Genomic DNA, 14,177 nt, shown 5'->3' with positions numbered 1-14,177 from the left:
TAAATGACAATTTTAATTTCCATCTCAAAGATGAGGAAAATTGTGAAACAGAAGAGACTTTCATGATTATATTCAATAGACATGCATTCTCTTTTGGGTGTCAAAATTGCTACTTCTTTTATTCTGGCCTAACCTTCTGTTTATGAGGTCAATAAACACTGTATTTGGAAATATTTGGAGTATATGGGGTTTTGCCACTGAATGAATGTATCCTCCTGGTCAGAGTTCCATGGGCGTTATTAGCTTCATAATGTTTACACTACTTTGGGCTTCCCTGGTGGCTCAGTAGTAAAGAGTCCAACTATCAATGCAGAAGATGTAGGTTCCATCCTTGAAGATGGAAGATCCCTGGAGAAGGAAATGGCAACCCACTCCAGTATTCTTGCCTGGGAAATACCACAGACAGAGGAGCCTGGTGGGCTACAGTCCATAGGGTTGCAAACAAGTCAGATATGACTTAGTGACTGAAGAACAACTGTAACAAAATTACACTACTTCAGGACCTTTTGTCACGAAATAGAGACTTTAATAGTCAACAGAGCAGTGACTTATTCATTTTCCCTTTGCTTGACATTGTTAGCATCTACACAGCAACTCACCATAGTTGTTAAATGTGGTTTGTGATGCCATCCATTAAATAGGAAAGGCAAACCTGCATTCCTAGACAGGTATCTTCCAAAATAATGTTCAGCATTTCAATACATGGTATGTGCTCCAGTAGAATGTAAAGGTTTCTATAATAGCACTGGAGTCAGTCCTGAGCATAAATCTTAGCTCTACCATATGTGACATTGGGCAAGTAAATTAACCTCTCTGATCCTCAGTTTCTTCATTGACAGCTAGAAATAACAATGCATACCTCACTGAGTTATATGTAAGACTAAATAAAATAGTGTCTATCATGTAACACAATAGCATGTAATAACCACTTGTTAAATGGAATTTAGTGATATTACTAGTGTTAATATCATTGAATGCTATGTCTTATCAGGGAAGCCCTATTTTAATAAGCAGTTGATAACAAATATTTCTCCCACTAAGGTAGCTACGTTTTTTTCCCCCCAAGGGTACTATAGTGGACACCTGGACTGAAGAGAGGTGCCCACACCACCACCAACTCTTATCTCCTTCCCCAGGGCAGCCTGCACAAAATGATGACTAGATTCAGAGGTTTAAAGGCTGAGTTCCCTCAAGCCAACCTGGAACAGCCTGAAGGGTCCTCTCAGCTCTAAAGCTCCTGTTGAGGCCTCTGTTGAGGCTGCATTTCAGTCTACCTTCTCCCTCTGGCCAATCTCCCCTTCCTTCACTTCTACAGTGGTAATTTCCTAGGAGACTCTGGCATGCTAACCTCCATTTCAAAGTCTGCTTCCAGGAGAACCTAACCTGCAAGAAGTCCCAAACAACAGATTGCTAGTCTTTTCCCTTGATTGACTACATTCACTGTGTGTTTTGTTACTGCCTAATGAGTTATGGATAACCAACAAGAATCTACTGTATAGCACAGGGAACTCTGCTCAATACTTTGCAACAAGCTAAACGGTAAAAGAATTTGAAAAATAATAGATACATGTATAATTGAGTCATTTTGCTATATCATCAGGGAATGTTTAACAGGAGGATTCCTACGTGCTGTTTCTCACAAGTCCTTTGTTTCTTTTTAAGTGGAACAGCACGCTGCTCCCAGGAACTGAGGTCATTGTGTGAGACAGGCTTGAATCTCCTTTAGTAAACATTCTCTTTATGGCAAAACTACTTAGTCTTGATCCCCTTTCTTGAGATGTGGATTGTCTCCTGACCTTGTGACCATTACTAATCCCTTGTTCCCGTGGTGACAGTTGCTGTACATTTGGTTTTCTGATCTTTATCATTGTCGAAAGAAACTTCTTGTACCACAGCCTTTATATACTCACAGAGAAATCATTAAAGCACCTTTGCTCCATCAGAGCTTGCGACCCCGTGTCTGTCTTTCTCTCTCTCTCTCCTCGGCTGATTCTTTGGAGCGCAGAGACCCGTCTTGCTCACTCTCCTGCCCAGGCTTCTAGGAAGGCGCCCTGTGCCTTCACCCTCCTCAAGACAGAGCCTGGTGCCTTCGTGAGAGATGCAAGTCCTGTGTCAAGGGCTTTATTGGTTTTCTGCGTAAACCAGAGAGTATCAGCCTCTCTCTCTTTCACTTTCTTATCATCGCCTCCTCCAGACCGCCAGGTCCTGGTCCATTAAAGGACCCCAACAAGTGGCGCCCCAGAACAGGGACTCTGGTATACGTGGCATTTCGGTCGGAGGGACTCAGGACCTATTGAGGTCAGGACCTATTGAGGTCGGTAAGTACTAAGATATGGGTCAAACGGCTGGAAAGCACAATCATTTCTCTACTTTACTTCACTGTTTGTTTAAAGCTCAGACAGAACACTTATTGCATGTATATGAATTAGATGATGAAACTTTACAAAAGGCCCAATTAGAACAACATAAAATATTTCAAAATTTTCTTACTAGCCCTGCCCCGGCTGTTCCATTTGCTCCTCCTCTGCCAACAGGTGCAACTCCAAAAGTCTCTCCTTTGTTGGAACCTAGTGAAAGTTATGCTAATTTTTTTTTGCTAGATTAGAAACTGCTATTTCCCATACTGTAATCAGAGAAGAAACCAAGAAACAGCTAGAGAAATTACTTGCTTATGAGAATGCAAATCAGGAATATCAAAGAGCTATCGCTGCACTTCATGAGACTGAGGCTATTATTGATTATTTGAAGGCTTGTCACAATCTAGGATCAGAAACTCAAAAGATGCAAAGATAGCTAAAACAATGGCTACTGCCTTTAAAAAGGGAAATGAAGGATGCTTTACATATGAAGATAAAAACCATTTAAAAGGGTACTGCCCTAAGAAGGCTAATAAAAAACCTCCAAGAATTCGCCCTCACTGCGATAGAGGAATGCATTCGGCCAAAGATTGTAAATTTAAATTTGATATTGATGGAAAACCTATTCCAGGGAACTCCAAACAGGGGACCTCCCCAGGTCCCCTACAACAAAAACCAGGGGCAAATTCTATCTTTTCCCTCAAACCCTCAACATCTGGCAATGCTACTGTTAATATACTGGCCCTAGATGATTTTTTCCTTTACCCTTAAGCAGTCCCTTCTAGAGTGCCTACCGGACTTCTTGGACCCCTGCCCCCACAAACCTTCAATCTTTTATTTGGCCGATCTAGTTTGGCTTCTAAAGGAATTACTGTTCACCCTGGAATAATTGATTCGAATTATAAAGGAGAGATTCAAATTATGATATAATCTCAGATTCTATGGCAATTCAAAAAGGGGGACAAAATTGCTCAATTACTTCTTTTGCCTTACATTTCTATTAACTCTTCTAATAATGTACAGACAGGCAGATTCAGCAATACAGATCAAAAACAATCCTTATGGACATCATTGGTATCTGAATATGCCCAACCAAATATAAATATCAAAATTAATAATAAAAGATTTTCTGGTCTCCTCGACACTGGATCTAGTATTACTATTATTTCCAAACACTTATGGCCCAAATCTTGGCCTATACAAAAGGTCTCTTGCCAAATTGCAGGAATTTCTCAAACCAAAATACAAGAAATTTATCAAAACGTTTAGATCTACCCATATGAAGGGCCAAAAGGCCAACCTACAACATTAAGACCTTATGTGATAAATGCACCCTTAATCTAAGAGAAAGAGACTTACTTATGCAATGGCAAACACAGATATACATTCCACATTTTTCCTAGGGGCCACTGCTCATTTAACAAACAAAGCAATTATTAAAATAACTTGGAAGAACAACGAGCCTATTTGGACAGAGCAATGGCCCCTTACGAAAGATAAATTACAGGCTACTAAAGGACTTACAGACACACAATTAGAATTGAAACATATCAAGGAATCTTACTCTCTTTAGAACTCTCCTATTTTTATTATAAAGAAGAAATCTAACAAATGGTATCTCTTAACAGACCTTAGAAAAGTTATTGCATCTATGAAACCTATAGATGCATTATAACCAGGGATCCTATTACCTACTACTATTCCTCAAAACTGGCACATTATTATTACTGATTTACAAGATTGCTTTTTTAATATACCTTTACACTCTTTAGACCGGGAGAAATTCACTTTCTTCCTTATCCTAATCACACCGGGCCTCATAAAAGATTTCAACAGACTATGTTACCTCAAGGTATGCTTAACAATCCTAATATTTGTCAAAATTTTACATCCAAGGCTTTACTTCCTATATGACAGCTATTCCCTCATGCATATATCATTAATAATATACTGTAACTACAAAAGGGAGAAATGATATTTTTGACACTGAATGGCCATGATATTCTTTAGACTCCAGAGAAAACTGATTAAAGTAAAATCTTTTTTGAAATTGCAAAACCGATTCTTCTTACACATGCAGTTAGGAAAAGGTTAACTTGTTAAAATACTTTTTTGGAGCTCCAATTCTGCCTGGGAAACAAAAACAAGCCTAAGAAAAAACCAAAAATTAACTCTTATCATGTCCTTGGGATTCACAGCCCACTCGATCTAGGACTCCAGCCAAAAACGAATTGGTGGAATTAAAAAAAAAAATTAAATTAAATTAAAAAATTAAAAATAAAACAAAAAGATATTTTAAATTTCAAGTGGAAAACTATGCCTATCTATCTAAAATTATCTATGTCTCATTATATGTCTTTGTTTTTGGATAATATGGAGTTAATAAGCTGTATTTAAATTCAAGTTAACATGAACTGAAAAATATTCAATATTAAATATAACGTTTATTTAAATATAAATATATAATTTAAATATAATTGCTAATCTAATTAAGACATGTCTTAAATCATCAACATTATGTAATACTTTTATTATGCTTAGGTTTAAGGTAAACTAAATTTGCCAACAAAAAAAGTACTCTTTATATATATATATAAATATATAAATGAAATAAAAACTTTTAGATAAACTCTATTAAAATAATTATATTTTAAATAAAATAATCTATTATTTTAATCTGTTATTATAATCTAAAATAATCTCTTAAGATTGGGGTAATTTAAATTCTAGAGTTGTACTAAACTATTTAATAAAAGTTTATTAAATAACTAGGTCATTTCCAAATGAAATAAGATTTTAAAACATTAATTACTGAACACTAACTTCCTCTTACAAAAACTTTTTCTTACAGAAAAACTAAAGAGATTTTAAACTATTAATAAATATATATATTATATAAAATAAATAAATATAATATATAATATAATAAATATATTCACCCATCTATAAAAATACTAACATACAAGACACTTCATAGTTGCTAAAGAAAAATAAGATATACGCTTTTAATAAAAAGATATAAGAAATGGCAAATAAGATGATGAATACAAAAATATAAACAGAGTTTATGACAAATGAAAGAAAATTTTATGACAAATGGATTTAACTCATTACCCTGAACTTTCTTCCTCTTCCTTCTTACATGTCTCAATCAATACAAATTCTTCTTTTATAGGGGCCACACCTCTCCAAGGTGAAACTACAGAACGTTATAACCCACTTATTACCTTACTTTGCAATAATGAGAATTGCCTAATGCTATAAAAACAGACAATGGCCCTACCTATATTTCTAAACAATTCAAACAATTTTTACATTCATTCTGTATTAAACAGATTACAAACATTCCTTATAATCCACAAACACAAGACATAATTAAACAAACACATTACACACTGTAACTACAAATAGAAAATTAAATAAAGAAAAATACACAGGAACACTTTTATCTTCCTTATCCAGAGCTGACTTTTTACTAGATTCTGACACAATATATTTTTTAAGCCTATAACTACTGTTAATATAGCTTTATTTCTATTTCCAGTCTGTAAGATTCTTAAAATAAAATAACATCAACTTCAATGCCTGTTTCACAATACAAAACAAAAACAACATAAAAAGGATACCATTTGCCAAATTAGTTATTTGTTCCTAAGAATATCAAAAGTGCAAAATATTCACCTTCTTTTCAGGTCTGTCTTGAAAGTATAATCATCTTCCTTGACACACTGAACAGAGAGATTTAACAGCTGCCACGCTGCATTTCTTTTCCAAGGACAAGGTCAAATATATTTGGATATGAACAGCATTTCATTTATCAAGTTGTTCTGCAACAACTTTCAATAATTTCACTTAGGAAAAAATATTTGAATGTTTGCTCCTAATCCTTTGCCCCAAATAACAGAAACCACTTCAAACAGTCAGATCCCTTTTTTTTTTAATATCAGGAAAAACGTATATACTGAATGAAGAGAAAATCAACCCATTAATTCAAAACCACAGCCAAATACCAGTCCCAAACAGATTTCTAGATGATTTTTTTTTCTTTTGGACTGAAATATTTCCTAAGAATGTTTTCATCATTATTGCTTTCCTTTCTTTCTATAACTATTTTTAATATAGCTTTATTTATTTTAAATTTTTAAAACTTACCGCAAGGAGATATTTTGACAAAAGCAGAAAAATATTTTGAAACATTAAAGGACACCTCCTTTCCTTTGCCCATTTGATATCAAGACAGGTTAACTAATCTATGGAAATCTAAGAAACTAATCTTACAGGGAAAGGGATATGCTTCTATTTCTCCAGATGGATCCAACGAACTCATATAACTTCCTCTTCAGAAGATTCAACTTAAGGCGGCCCCCAACATCCAGACTAGAAATGATACAACAAAAACCTCAGGAGGAAGGAATTCCAATACAAGCCATGGCGACTTTAAAAATTTCCAAAAAACACCACACTCAACGTCATCTACCTTATGATCTCTCTGCTGCTGCTGCTGCTGCTAGGTCGCTTCAGTCGTGTCCGACTCTGTGCGACCCCATAGACGGCAGCCCACCAGGCTCCCCCGTCCCTGGGATTGTCCAGGCAAGAACACTGGAGTGGGTTGCCATTTCCTTCTCCAATGCATGAAAGTGAAAAGTGAAAGTGAAGTCGCTCAGTCGTGCCTGACTCTTCGCGACCCATGGACTGCAGCCTACCAGGCTCCTCCGACCATGGGATTTTCCAGGCAACAGTACTGGAGTGGGATGCCATTAGCTTCTCCGTACTTGGGGACAGATAAAAACCCTTACTAATCAAACGGAAAATCTGATTTCTCAACAAGGAATGCCTCGGAATCCTGAAAATATTTTTTTTCACTATGCTTGCTTTGCTTGCTTTTGCTTCCCCTACTCAGGCTGACTTGATTGATTACACTTAATGGACTTATGTACCTAGCCCCCAATGACTCAACACATATGCCCCTCCTTGGAACTTGGAGGGGCCCTCTCATCCTGAAAAAGAAGAAAAACTAATTAATATCTCTCTGGGTTATGAAGTCCTTCCTTTGTATATGGGCCCAACAGAATTATGCATAAATGTTAGCCGACAAACTTGGGCTTTCACCCTGCCTCTAAAAGAGGACTTTCGGATACTGCTTGGATTACTTACTACCCTTTCTTTGTCCGTGAACCATGTGTATACTACTGAAACTTTAGGGAAAGAGTTAAGGAAAGAACAAAGAACACTATGTAAAGGGTTTACTAACAAGAACTTTAAATATATTCCTGTTCACTGGGACAAATGTCAGGCCAAATCAGGAAAATTAATGTTTATGGTTAATCATACAATTGTTGATTGGGGACCCCAAAGTATATGGTTATCTAACTGCTCAAATGATATTAACAACATTCTGTATGATTATGTTACTCAAATAACATAGAAGGTTACTAATACTACAATGGAACATTACCATGACAGAGGACTTCTTGGGTGACTTGATGGTGGAATGGCCTCCCCGCTCGTCCTCGAATTGTCCTTGATAAACAGATTGGGCCTAAACAATGAGACACCTGGAAACTTGCTGCAAGCACCGAGGATCTTAGGACTTGGACTGGACATTTCACAGGGAGCAATCATAGTCATAGAAACTATTTCTTTCATTATAATCAATCATATTTTATACAAGCCTATGTTCCACTTCCTTTTGTTGTAGCTATAGGAAATTTACAATTCAATAAGACTTTACGTTCTGTAACTTGCATAAATTGTAAATTATATACTTGTCTTAACTTCTCTATTTCCTTGAGAAATGACTCCCTTTTGATTCTTCGATCTCGACATAATCCGTGGTTACCAATAAATCTCCAGCGGCCCTGGGAAGAAGGTCCCATGGCTGGACTTGCTTCCCAGTTACTTACTAAATTGCTCCAACGATCTAAACGATTCATTGGATGGCTGATTTTTGGCATTTGGGGATTAACATCTATTCGCACCACTGCTGCTATCACTGGTGTTGTTTTACAAACCTCAATTCAAACACATAATTTTATTCAAAATTGGACTAAAGATGCCCATACTATGCAGGCCACTTAGGCTCAGATAGATGAGGATATGCAAGATGAAATACAGGAACTAAAAACAGCTATCAGATGGGTTGGAGATCAATTAATAGATGTACAAAAACAGGTGATGCTAAAATATGATTGGAATTCTACTCAATTTTGTGTTACTCCTGTTCATTTCAATAATAATGCCTACAACTAGGAACAAATCAAATTTCATTTACAAAACATACATGAAAATGTCTCTCTGAATGTACAAATATTACAAAAAGACATATTTGAAACCTTTTCTAATAATCTGCCCTCTTCCACTAATTTGAAAACTTTAGCTGAACAACTAGCTGATCAATTATCTGGGCTAGACCCACACAGATGGTTTCAAAGCATTACTCACAGCATCGGGTCTAAAACTGTAATTTTGGTGATTGTCTTAACAATTATATTTGTCATCTACCGTTGCCAAGATTCATGCTAAGATTGTTAAAACTAAACAAACTCTAATGGTCAGAACTCTTTTTACAAATATTATAAATAAATAAGGGGGAATTGTCAGGGAATGTTTAACAGGAGGATTCCTACGTGCTGTTTCTCACAAGTCCTTTGTTTCTTTTTAAGTGGAACAGCACGCTGCTCCCAGGAACTGAGGTCATTGTGTGAGACAGGCTTGAATCTCCTCTTTATGGCAAAACTACTTAGTCTTGATCCCCTTTCTTGAGACGTGACCATTATTAATGGTCCCGACCTTGTGACCATTATTAATCCCTTGTTCCCGTGGTGACAGTTGCTGTACATTTGGTTTTCTGATCTTTAGCATTGTCGAAAGAAACTTCTTGTACCACAGCCTTTATATATATACTCACAGAGAAATCATTAAAGCATCTTTGCTCCATCGGAGCTTGGGACCCTGTGTCTGTCTTTCTCTCTCTCTCTCTCTCTCTCTCTCCTCGGCTGATTTTTTGGAGCGCAGAGACCCGTCTTGCTCACTCTCCTGCCCGGGCTTCTAAGACTCTCTCGAGAAGGCACCCTGTGGTATAAGCCCCCTAGAGAGGGAGCCCGGTGCCTTCATGAGAGATGCAAGTCCTGTGTCAAGGGCTTTATTGGTTTTCTGCATAAACCAGGGAGTATCAGCCTCTCTCTCTCTTTCACTTTCTTATTGTCGCCTCCAGACCACCAGGTCCCAGTCCATTAAAGGACCCCAACACTATATACCTGAAACTAAAACAACATTGTTAATATACTCCAACATAAAAATGTTTTAAAAAATTAAAAGTAGTATAACTATATGTCATCTCCAAATCACCAGAAATATACCCAGACACTTTCCTACTAGTCACCATACCTCATTTATATATGAGTTAATATCTTATTTTATTGTTTTATGTTACTTTAATGCCAGTCAGATAGACCACTTATCAACATCTGATACTATATCCAGTCAATCAGTGTCAGTAGGTCTTGACTCTTTGGCTGGGGTTCATTCTTTCCATGGAGCCAATATTAGAAACTCAGGGAGAAAATGGTTCCCCTGAGTTCTTATTAAAGAGACCATTGGACTATTTGGAAGGAAATTGTTTTCTACTAAGAAAGCTCTGATGCTATTCTTTTAGTTATAAAATTGGGCTTTTTGAGCTCCATATTCTCAAAGAAACATGTTCCCAAAGAAGAGCCTGTGCACAATTACTTTGGGAGGGGCATCAGCTCTAATGTGGATGGATTACTGGATATATAAATTATATTTCTTTAAAGTGTCTTAAAATATCAGCATTCCTATGCTCACTTTTGGGGGATTCCATATCCAGTTACTATACTCATATTGATATAGATCTTTCATTGTGAAATTTACCAAACATAGATAATGTCTAAACCAACTTACTCTCAAATGTTTATATCTGACATCACATATTTTTTTTTGACACAATGGCAAACACCTATTTACTGTATTAAATACAAGCCTGAAATGTTAAATAGATATTACAGATTTCAAGAAAATTACATTTCAGATTCCCAAAATGTCTTGCTGGTGCTTTGACAACTGAAACATTGTTTTAGAGGCTTTTTCTAAAATTCATAAAAAAGCAACACTTGGGGGATATAAAATACCCAAAATCCAAAACTTAAAAGTTTATTCAAAATTCTTTTGAATCCCTATGGTGGCTGTAAACAGTCTGCTTTTACATGTTCATAGCTTAAAGGAATGTGACTATCACAGTTAATATGGATTTCTTGCCCAGGAAGCCCACCAACTCTACACAGTAGTTTCGTGTTTCCATAACCCAGTCCTCACATTGCCAGTGCTATCTGTACCCAGCAAGGGTCCCTCCTGCCCACTGCTTTTGATTGGTCCATTATGAATGGCCAAGTTCAGGCCATAAAACTTCTGCTGACTTTCAAGTTCAACTACAGTTGGCTTCCTTACTGCATCTTTTTTTACTACTAGTTGAAACAGGCTTTTCAAAATTCCTGCTGCTTTTGGGAAGCGTGCTACAGGCATCACTGCTATCTTGCTGTGTGTGTGTTGGGGGGGGTGGGGAGAGTTGTACTGTCTCTCTCTGTAGGCTAAGTACACTCTCCGACTCCAAGAGTGTACTTCATTACTGCCCAGCGGACTTTTCGGCAGGCCATTCTGCACACTGCCTTCCATAGGCGTATTCTCTGAGGACCGTGAGTCTACTGGCCCAGTGCCCTTTACTTCTGTTTTTATGATGGCAGCTTGGGTGCACATTTGTTCGAAATGGAACTTCTAAAGGCACCACATGCATTTTAATATCGTTGTCCATTGAATGTTCTTCAGACTATTATCGAGCTGAGGCATGGCATTCAAAGGTAGGGAACTGGTGTGGCACTGGGCCGCAGCAGCCTGCAAGGTGGTTAATTTGCAGCCCTGGGTGGAGTTTTTGAAGCTCGAAGCACTCTTGTTTGTGCATGAAGATTCTGCGCTGCTGTTGGTGTACTTGGGAGCTTCCCCACTCAGCCCGCTGGAGCTGGGGGGCTGCATGTCGACCTGGACTGAATAGGCGCTCCATCCTGGGCAGCAAGTCATGATCCATGCGAGCTGGACATCCACCCTGTTGACACAATGGTGAATCAAGCACGATGAACGCACTGAGGCTCAAACACGTGGCTCCAAATAAGAAGCTAAAAACCAAGTCCAAAGGGTAATACAAAGAAACAGCCAAGGCCCCAAACATCCACAGGGCGACATACAAGAGCAAGGTAAGGTTGGCCCCCAGAAGCTGAGCATGGAAGGTGTGTTCGTTTTCCAGAGCTGATGTGGAAATCAGGGACAGAGACATGGAGTCCTGATAACTGACTTCTCCATTTTCATTGGCTGCCAGTCATTGCTGCTCCTCGGTGGGCTCCTTCAGCTCATATTTGCGCTCAGGGTGTCTTTTCAACTGAATAAATATGCTGAGAAAGTACATACAGTTTACAAAAGTGATGAAGCTGGCGGGCCCGTAGAAGGCTCCCAAGAAGGGTTCCCACGCCATCCAGCAATAGGGTGCATTTGGCCGACTGCGGTAATTCTTGATGTTTGCTGCTGCAGTGATGCCACAAACTATTATGGGTATACCACCACCTATCAGGTAGAACCTGAGCATTGGTCTTGGTGGAGGTGGCAGCTCATCAGGGTCCTGGCATCTTTTAGCTTTTTTAGTGACTTGTTTGTAGATGTTCCGAGCTGTCACTCCCACCCATAGTACTGTAGCAAGAGTGGAATAACGAAGAATTATTCCAACTGCTTGAAAGACGCTGGCATTTCTAGTTTGACTTATTCCCCCCACAAAGACCACACAGGTCAGAAAAATATGAAAGCACAAATTCACAAGCATGTGCCAGCCTTTGAGACTGATTCTAATCAAACTGTGCTGGTATATGTAACTGACGATGACCGCTAAGAGGCACAAGAGAAGAATAGCAGCAGTAGTGTAGACCACAGGGTGCAGGAGATGGGCTGCCTGGGTATAGAATTCGGATCCCGTCAGATCCATTAAAACTGCATAGTTACTAAGGGAGTAGCACTGAATGGTAGTGATATTTTCAACCGAATAGAGTATATGGCACCCATCTGACTTCCAGCCTCCTTGTCCATTCAGCAAATCGAAATTCCACTGGGCAGCCACAGCATCTGCTCCAAGTGCAATTCGACGCATTGTCACATTAACGGGGATGTGGTGGGTATCAATGTTCACACCATAGGGTGACCGTGCGGTTCGGCAGCCTGTCCGCGGGGAGGACCTGTGCGAGCTCCAGGCTGCTGCACACCACCTTGCCCTCGGCGGCTCCCGCCGCCCTCCCGGCCCCTCGGGGCCGCCCGTCGTGCTTGCAGCCCGGGGGCAGCGCCACTGCCCCGTCGCCCAGCAGTGCGAGCAGCGCCAGCGGCAGCAGCAGAAGGGGCGGCGGCGGGCGGCCCCGCAGGGGGCCGGGCAGCCGGCCGGGGCCTGCGGGCCAAGCGACGCGGCGCTGGCCTAGCGGGCCACCCCGGTGCCCCGGCGGACTGGAGCGCAGCGCGGGCCCCGCGGCGCCGGGAGTCTCGTGGTGGCCGGAGGACGCGCCCTCCTCGGCGCCGACACGCTCATTTGTCCGCAGCTGCCGCGCTCGGCCTTCGGCGAGCCGCGGGGTCACGGCCGCGTGGGTCCCAGCGCCGCTCTACTGCCCGGCGGGAGCGCCGCTGCTTCCTCCACCTCCTCCTCCCATCACGTATTTTTAATATCCTCCCTTAATACAAAAAGAATTACTACTCCTCCTACTTCAATCACCTTGTTACTCTTATAGTTTTAAAGCTTCAAAATGCCTGAAAGCCAACTCAGCCTTATCAGTATTAAGAATGCTGGTCACCAGGTTTATCTGAGGCCTCCTGAGAAAAAACCAGCCAGTGCTCACACTCTGCACAAGCCAAGATGGGCTGGAGACTCCCCTGACCATGCTGTCCTTCCGACCTCTGTACATGCATGTGCTAAGTCACTTCAGTAGTGTCTGACTCTTTGCCACCCCATGGACCGTAGCCCGTCAGGCTCCTCTGTGTACAAGATTTCCCAGGCCAGCATACTGGAGTGGGTTGCCATCTCCTACTCCAGGGGAACTCCCCGACCCAGGGATTGAACCCGCATCTTTTATGTCTCCTGCTTTGGCAGGCAGGTTCTTTACCACTAGTGCCACCTGGGAAGCCCTCCAGAGGGCTCATGATAAGAGGTCGGAAGCCAACCTCTGTGCTTTGGGCAAATCACTCTTCCTACCTGGAATGCTCTCCCATTCTTCTCCACCGGCCCACACATGGTCTTCCTTCAGGACCTGCCTGCTCAGCAGGAATCTCTCATTCATCCCTGCCTTCACATCCCAGGATTTGAGGTGGAAAAGGGAATTCACATTTACTGGATCCCTACCACATGCATGACAAACACCGTATTTTATAATTCCTCCACAAGATGTGTGATATGCTCATTGTATAAGTTTAGAAACTGAAGTTCAGAGAGTCTAAGAAACTCACCCCATTACTCAAGTAGCAAGTGTTAGAACCAGGTTATAAATCCATAACTGTGTCTGAATATAAAATGAAACAACACATCTGGCAGTACAATGCCCTAGAACATTTCCTCTACTGTTACATTGTTTCAGGGAACTGTTATACCTCTAGTGTTATTCCATTTTTCACATAGTTGCATATATTTTCCTAATTTGATGCTATGTTCCTTCATGATTGTTGTTCAGTTGCTAAATCATGTCCGACTCTTTGCAAGCCCACAGACTGCAGCACACCAGGCCTCCCTGTCCTTCG

General features: G+C 40.2%; 1 protein-coding gene and 1 pseudogene across 1 annotated transcript in view; both read right to left on the bottom strand.

The window, feature by feature from the left end:
- Positions 1-14,177, bottom strand: part of SLC5A8 (solute carrier family 5 member 8) — a 70,680-nt gene that overhangs the window by 29,582 nt on the left and 26,921 nt on the right. The window lies entirely within an intron of this gene.
- LOC102273913 (adhesion G protein-coupled receptor A3 pseudogene) lies at positions 10,486-13,677 on the bottom strand (annotated as a pseudogene).

The sequence above is a fragment of the Bos mutus genome, chromosome 5 (assembly GCF_027580195.1).
Source record: "Bos mutus isolate GX-2022 chromosome 5, NWIPB_WYAK_1.1, whole genome shotgun sequence".
Taxonomy (NCBI): Eukaryota; Metazoa; Chordata; class Mammalia; order Artiodactyla; family Bovidae; genus Bos; species Bos mutus.
This window is presented reverse-complemented; position numbering and strand designations above follow the sequence as displayed.